The following is a 7,586-nucleotide window of genomic DNA, read 5'->3' on the forward strand; positions in this document are numbered from 1 at the left end:
TGGAAAGTCAAATTGACGTCACACCACCCGAAACCAAAAAACTGATAAATCCATAAAGACTAAAATTGTGGAAATCATGCAGTGAGAATGAAAAAAACTCATCCAGCCATTCTTTGAGAATGCATCTGAATGGTATGTAATTCACCTCAGATCACATAGTTCTTTTTTGGATCATGCTAATAATTTTTAATAACATATTCATTTGTTTATTTTTTGTTGTTGAAAATGCAACGAAGAAGTTTTTATTTCTGCAATCTTGATTTGGAAGTAATCATCAATGGAAAACATATACAGTGTCTTGTAAATAATCAAAACATTCACGGTGAGATTATTGATTACTACATCAACATGCTGAAATCAAAGATGGAATCGCCGCATAAACCAGAATACAGGAACCACATTATTCTCTCAACAAATGATTATGTAAGTAACATAAAATTTTGGTTTGTTCAAATGCATCGTCCAATTGATTATATATTGAATTGTCATAATAATCTTGGTGATTTTATGTGTGTACAATGATAGTTGAAATTTATGTATGTCTAATGAATTATAAGAACATGAAATTTACTGGTTAAGATATCTTGTTCTCTGGTTAAAATAATTCATAATATGGCAAACTAATATATTTGAAAAGATATTGATACAACCATTACTGGGAATCGCAATAGCCTCAAAAAATATGGCAAGGGTAGAGAGATGTGGGATTCCGGAAAATTTAAGGAAGAGTTACACAGTGAATGCTGAAGACACATACCTCATTATACCAATGTGCTTGGCTGATAAGGATAGTGTTGGATACCATTGGGTGGTGCTCGCGCTGGTAAAAGGAAAATGGATAGTGTACAACTCTGCAAGGCGCAATCCGGCTTATAATTGGAAGTATCCTGTGATGATAGTACCAATGAATAAATTGCTGAATGAAATGGGCCACAAAGATCTAGAGACAGGTGGTGATATCGAGACAAGCTTTCCACACTATACTGTACCAGCATAAGACAGATGCGATTGTGCATTGCACACTTGCATGTACATGAAGAATTTGGTAAAGCGTGGAAACTGTGAAAACCTATCTGAAATCACCAACTTAGATGAGAAGTTGAACAAGAAGAGAGTAAAGATTTCAACAAGAATCTTGGCAGAATTGGACTCATGGAAGAAACCGGAACAACTTCCTGATTCATCTACTGATTCTATTAAAGAAATAATCCAATTGCAAGACTCAGTTGAAACAGTAGTTGAACAATTAGAATGATCTTGATATCATAGTATGTTCATGGTCTGTAAAGAAAATCTAACTGTAGTTTTAAAAATATCTATCTTAGTAAGTAAATCTTATTGTAGGTCTGATTATGAATGAATTATTATGAACCATTATGAATGAATCATTATGGATGTATTTGTGGTCTGATTATGAATCAATGTTACAGGTACGTATAGCTTCAGGAGTTTACTAGCAAATACAGATAAAACCATGCAAATTTTTTGTTTGTTTTGTGTGTCAACAGCCATTGTTGATCCAAATAAGTTGGATCAACAACCATTGTCAATAAACCTGGAACCATTTATGTTTCCTGTAATACCATTTATCAATAAACCTGGAACCTGCCAACTGACATATACTTAAGAAACAAAAGAATAAAATTCATAACAACAAATAAGAATGTATGTCACTAAAAAAAATAAAAAGTGCAAAACAAAAAAGCATAGAAAAGAAAAAGAAACACCCAACTAGTAAGAAACATAAAAACAAGTTGTTCAGAAAATGAAAACACTACAAAAACTTCAAAACAACATCCTCTTCAAGAAGTTGAGTATCCTGGGATGAGACTCCTTGTGAAACGTTGGTGCACGAGGAGCCAAAGGAGCTCTGCGACATGTTCGACGGTTGTGAAAGGTGAGCATCCCACATTGGACACACTTCCTTTTCTTGCACACCTTTTCACGACTATCCCTAAACCTAACACCTTTAGGCCTTCCACCTTGTTCTCGACCACCATTGGGAGGCAAAACATACCCCTTTTGATTAATTCCAGGTGGCTTCTCAGAGTCCGGAATAGGATATATGGGTCGAGAGTACAACCCTCTATAGTAGTAAGAAGTATAGTAAGGGCTAATGTAAGGAAAGCTATGTTTTTTCCACCATTTGCAGATGCAAGTTCTAGAATCCAAGTTGACAGTATGCTTTCATGTTGGAAAAATGATCTCAAATACTTTCTCACTTGATCTCCGAAACTTGTATGAACGACAGTCGGTTATCCTCTTGTTAAACCTTGCTCGCATACGAGGAGTAAGCCTTGTAATACACTTGTTAGACTCCAATAACCTCTTGTAATTATGCTTCATTACCTTAGCACGAATAACATCAACAAGCAAGTGCTGGAAATGCATGAGCATCCCAATGCTTAATAACGTTATTAAACTCTCAGCAATATTAGATGTATTATCACCCCTCCTTTCTCCTAGAAATGCATGAGCATCCCAATTCTCGAACGAAATCTTCATCATCCAAGCAACCACTGAATCCAACTTTAGATTACTCATACTCTTCGCAGCAGCATAAAAATTTTCCTTTGTTAATACAGTGTAGCACTCTTCGAATAGCTTGACTGCAGTTTGTCTACTCTTTCCCTTTGGAATAGGAATATTTCCTTTTATATGATACAAACAGTACGAATGGTAAGCATTTAGGAAGACTTCAGGCACATGCTTCAAAAGTCCGATTCTATGATCTGATATGATTGCCAGTGGACGATCTTCACGAATAATACCCTTCAAATTGGTTAAGAACCATTGCCAACTCTCACGATTTTCAGAAGGAACAATTCCAAATGCAACTGGATAGATTTCTACAAAAACCAAAAAACAAAAATAAGTGACGAAAAACTGGAATACAATTTGGTACCAGTAACTAGTGTCAACAAACAAATTTGATCCATTTCAGTTGGATCAATAGTAGAAGTTGATCCATTTTAGTTTTGATCAATAGTAGAAATTGATCCATTTTAGTTGGATAAACAATGGAAGTTGATCCACGCTGATGGATCAACAATTGAAGTTGATTCAAAAAAAAATATAGATTCATGAACAAGTTGGTTACCCCCCCACCCCACCCCCAAAAAAAAACTAATTAAAAAAAGAAAGAAAAAAAATTCTAACTAGTAAATGAGTAAAAAGTTTAATCATACATGGATACAAAATGAAAAAGAGTAAAAGGTTAAAAGTCATACCTTGATTACCAATTTTGCCACAAGCAACCATAAGACCACCTTTGAACTTCCCAGTGAGAAAAGTACAATGAATAAATAGCATCGAACGGTAGTAATTGTTGAAACAAGTTATGGAAGCTTCACAAGCAACGAAAAACCTTTTGAAACCAACGCGTCATACTATCATACTCAAAATTGACAACACTTCCAAGATTGTACTGTTCAATGGCATCTTTATACCAAACAAAGTCTAAATAAGACTTAATGTCATCACTCCAAAGAAATCGCTTGGTGAATTGTAAACCGTGGTATGCCTGATTATACGTGAGGTCAATTCCATATTCCATTCGGAATAAATCTATAAATTCAGAAGCAGTCTTCTTCTTCTTCGTAAATCATCTGCCAATATATTCTTCATAACTATTTTCTCATCCTAACTTTTGATAGGTCTGAACAAGCTAAACTACATGAATGCTCTGCAATATATCTCTTGCATTGAAATACACCTTTTTTTTTGGCAAGGTGAGAGGCGTGAAACCTCCAACAATAATTTTCCTTCTCTTTGAACTTGCACTGCACAATGTATCGTACAAGGTCACTCTTAACTAATTTGTATTTGCGACCACTGCATATTTCATACTTTGTAACAGAGTCCTTAACTTCATCAATACCACCTTCAAACAACTGTCCTACTCCAGTTAAGATGTTGACCCAGGCACCAGACTTCTTCGGGACCTTTTTGATCAAACACGCATTATCAGTGATGTCTTCCACGACAACTACCTCATCGCTTGAAATACAACTTGATGATGACGAAGAAGCAGGATCAGGAGCAGAAGAAGATGATGAAGAAATAAAATCAATACAAGTCCTTAACTGGATTTCAAACTTCAACAAGTCAATCCCTTGTGAGCTGCAGTAGTGAATTAAAAACCTCAAATCCAAAACGTGATTGACGACATTTGAAATCCCATCTACAGTGTAACCAAAAAGTATGAGGTGTTCAGGAACATAAATCTACTTTTGTTTCACCACACTTATCATATCCTTAACAGTAGTTGATCCTGAAACAGGATGCGAGACGGTCTGGTTGCAAAATTTGAACTCTGCAACAACTGTTTTTGGCCTGCAACAACCATAACATATAGTGGTGTTCAGAAATTTGGATCAACAATCACAGTTGATCCGATGAATATGTGTAAACAATGACAGTTGATCCAATAAAATATGTGTAAAAAATCACAGTTGATCTAATAAATTTATGTAAGCAATCATAGTTTTTTGAGTCAACAACCATAACATATAGTGGTGTTCAGAAATTTGGATCAACAATCACAGTTGATCCAATAAATATGTGTAAACATTCACAGTTGATCCAATAAAATATGTGTAAGCAATCACAGTTGATCCAATAAATCTGTGTAAAATATCACAGTTGATCCAATAAGAGGTAGTTAAAGCACAAATTTCAATGCAAACCAAAAAGAAAGCAGTCTAAACTAGCCTAAGTTACATATAGTATTACATCGCACCTCACTAGGGGGCTACGCCCCCTCGTGAAAGTTAAATTCAATGTAGAATGTGAGAAACCTAAAATAAAAGATACATTATCAACAAAATGAATGCATAATGATTACCTGCAATCTACCAAAGAAACAAAAACACAAAATAAAAACATTTTGTATCAACAACAACAGTTGACACAAATAAACTAAAAATCATTCCATTTTTTGTATCAACAATCAAGATTGATCCAAAAAAATATCAACATTTCATCAAAAACATAATCAGTAGTGTCTAAATTTCATCACAAACAAGATTCTTCAACACTTCAACATAAACATTAAACATAAAACCAAAGTTGATGAGTAAACCTTAGAAAAAAATAAATAAATAACAAATCAAAAGATTGAAACGTACCTGTTTAAGAGATGAATAAGGATTTGGAGATCAAACTATATCAATATCAACCAATAAATCTAACAGAAAAATCACGATCTCTGCAATAACAACAAAAACAAAACACTGAAATCAAAAGTAAGGACATATAAATCTATGAAACGCACATGCAATCATCAATAACAACTTTATGAATCTTCAAATAAACATCAACATTACCAATTTGTTTCAGGAAAACAGATCTAGTGGTTTCTGTTGATTAATAATAATTGAAAAACGGACTAAAAATCTCTGATTCTGTTGATTAAGATGAAAAATAAGGAGGAGAAGAAGAATTTCAATATCTGTTTGCAGCTCTCATTGATACACACGATTTCAGCTTTCGTCTGCAACTGAAGCTCTCTCACTCTCTCTCTCTCTCTTTCAGTTATTATTCCCATTTATAACTAAAATTTGATTTTGTAATTGAATATATACTGGGGGTATGTTTGGAAGTCCATAGTTTGTTATTGGGATCCTGATGGGCTTGTACAAGGAGAAGGATATATTTATTACTCCCTCCGTTCTTTTTTAATAGGCCAGTTTCTATAAATAAAAGTTTCAGAAAAATAGGCCAGTTTCTTAATTGGGAAAGTCAAATGCTATTTTAATTTTTTGGGACCACTTTTCTCTAACTTCTTTTGATGACAAGTGTCATGTGGACCACTCCATTTTACTTCTTTTGCTAACAAGTGTCATGGGGACCATTTCACTTCACTTCTTTTATTGACAAGTGTCATGAAGACCACTTTCAATGATTAATTCTCTTAATTTCCTTAAATTTCGCTAAAAACAAAACTGGTCTATTAAAAATGAACGGAGGGAGTATGTGATAAGGATATTTATAAAACTTATCAAAAGTAGGGATATATATTCAATTATCACTTTTTTTCCCATCCCAAACAAATTTTTGCATCCCCTTCTCACAACTTTTGGCTCCACCCGTACATGCGGCCCAGAATATTTAAGAGCATCGCAAACCTGTTATTGCCCAAAATCTCTGTGGGCCACAGTCCTTTTAAGAAGGATCCATACAAGGAGGGACCCACACATCTCATATCAAACTTCCTTTACAATTGCCACTTAACTTTATTTGACTGGCTGTTATAGACCAACGGATCTAAAGAACAATGACAAAGTTTTAGAACCCCATTTGGCAAGAAATGTTTTTGTACCATATATATGGCTGGAAAGAATATGACTAATCGGGTAAAAAAGAAAAAAGTTAGCACAAGTACAGCTCATAATGCTCCTGAACTGGTTTTGATTATCCCTATATGTAATCAAGCAACATGAATTCATATCATCACTTGCTCTAGCGCACTCTTCCATAGTTCCATATACTTCTGTTCATACGAATCATACCTCAGGACAACGAGCAAATGATGAGGTTATTGGAGTCTAACAAGAAGGATTACAAGAAGTTCGAATCGATAATTGAAATCAATCCAAAGCCTAACGGAAATGGATGCGTCGTGACATGGACTATTGCATATGAGATAATCAATGAGGATTCTCCAACTCCCTTTGCTTATATACCTTTCGTCCACCAGGCCATTAAGAAAATCAATGCAAAAACAAGTGGAAACCACATTTAAGAGGGATGAAAGTTTTTCAAAAATAAAATAAAAAATACTGGAAGTGTAAAGAAAAAAAATGCGCATCCAGGGAATCGAACCCTGGTCAGTACCGTGGGAGGGTACTATGATACCACTACACCAGATGCGCGCTTTGTTGCTTTGAAGTTTCTTCTCATAATTATTGACAAGATACTCTGAACAGCGCACACGCCAGTTTAAAATGCCGGAACATTTTTTAAACCGAGGCAGTACAAAAAAGAAACCCTTCATGATACGCCTGCTGGTCTTGTAATACACGAAAGCATATACGCCACAGAGGAGGACTTGGCCCATTCGAGTTTCGCATGTATTGTGTACAGAATTAGCTTTTTCCCCGATCCCCTGTACCCGTACAGTCTTGTCTTTTCACAAGTTTAGAATTTCACTCCACTTGAGGATTAATCTTTTGTTGGTTCATCAAATGGTTTGATTTGCTTTGGTGCATGGTGTATTGAGGAAAATATTCCTACTGACGAACATATTCATTATGAACCGGCTTATATTTGTAATCCGATTATCGGAGAATATATTATCCTTCCTAAATTGCAAGTAAAAGACCTGATAAATTTGCTATACGGGTTTAGTTACATCCCATCGATGAATGAGTATAAGGTTGTTAGAATTTATAACTCCAAGAAAGATCCAAAGGTTGGATTTATTCAGGTATATAGGACCGAACAAGAGAGAGGAGAGCACATGCGGAAGTAATAAACGACTACATTGATAATCAATTCGGTGTACAATTCTCATGGCTCAACAACCTACTTATAGTCTCACAAACTTGACGATCACTCAAAATAAACTTTCCTAATAAAACTCA

The 7,586-nt window shown here is 34.9% G+C and overlaps 1 non-coding gene across 1 annotated transcript; it reads right to left on the reverse strand.

Annotated features, from left to right (window-relative positions):
- Positions 1-6,804: 6,804 nt before the first annotated feature.
- TRNAG-CCC lies at positions 6,805-6,875 on the reverse strand. The gene has a single exon. It is a non-coding gene; the product is annotated as a tRNA-Gly (tRNA).
- Between the last annotated feature and the right edge of the window lie 711 nt (positions 6,876-7,586).

Source organism: Papaver somniferum, chromosome 10, assembly GCF_003573695.1.
Source record: "Papaver somniferum cultivar HN1 chromosome 10, ASM357369v1, whole genome shotgun sequence".
Taxonomy (NCBI): domain Eukaryota; kingdom Viridiplantae; phylum Streptophyta; class Magnoliopsida; order Ranunculales; family Papaveraceae; genus Papaver; species Papaver somniferum.